The sequence below is a fragment of the Echinops telfairi genome, unplaced genomic scaffold (genome assembly GCF_000313985.2).
Source record: "Echinops telfairi isolate 266 unplaced genomic scaffold, ASM31398v2 ScPeMD7_4;HRSCAF=17, whole genome shotgun sequence".
In the NCBI taxonomy this organism is placed as follows: Eukaryota; Metazoa; Chordata; class Mammalia; order Afrosoricida; family Tenrecidae; genus Echinops; species Echinops telfairi.
Window position 1 is genome coordinate 17,758,304 of NW_022103900.1, and position 863 is coordinate 17,759,166.

Sequence of the window (863 nt, forward strand, 5' to 3'; positions counted from 1 at the left end):
ATCCGGGGTCTCTAGGACATGATCTGTAGCGGGATTTCCCAGCTGAAGACGACTGCTTTTTGCCATCCACAAGTTCCCACTTCACCACCAGCTTTACAGAGGGGTGTGCACTCTTCACCGGGAGTTTATTCAGGTAGTTGTAGTTCTTTCCTTTTTGGCTGGGGCAGCTGATGCTGCTCTTACAGCCGTCGGACACAGGGATGGAAAAGGGGACGGGGATGCCCAGCACAATGCCATGCACCATGCTGTGCTGTTATTGGAGTCTGTCGCGCTGGTGAAGGTGACATTCACACCGTAAGACTGTCCTTTGATCAGCTGGCATGGCTGGTTGGGGCATGGGCTTACATTCACCTCCTGTACAGTTCCCACCACAGACCCTCGCAGTCCCTTATCCTCCAGCTTGCTTCTTCACCATGGCAAAGTTCTCCAGCTGTAAAGAGGATTTTCTTCCCTAAGCACACCAAGTGATTTGAGAAGCAGACGCAATTGCTTCCAGTCCATCCGGACTTCTACACCAAACACAAAGCCTCTGTCATCAGGTTGATTCCAACTCAAAGTGACCCACAGTCCCGGAACCTCACCGGCTTGCTATCGACGTGGCATTGAACGCCAGGAGCAGGAACGCGGCGGCGAGGACACACATCACAGCCTAGGAAGGTCCAGGCGTAGAGCCAGATTTAGCATATCTTAAGCTGAAAGAACTGAAGAAAAAAAAATCTAGCCTTGAGTTGAAATATTCTAGGGGCAGAATATTGACTGGTGTAAGAAGCATCAAAAGACAATAGAAGATTTATACATAATCACTGAACCACAAAGAATGGACCAACGTGTTTCAAGAGGCAGCATATCATCACGAACTGGTG

The 863-nt window shown here is 49.6% G+C and overlaps 1 pseudogene; it reads right to left on the minus strand.

Annotated features, from left to right (window-relative positions):
• Positions 1–11: 11 nt before the first annotated feature.
• On the minus strand, positions 12–643 carry LOC101654716 (annotated as a pseudogene).
• Between the last annotated feature and the right edge of the window lie 220 nt (positions 644–863).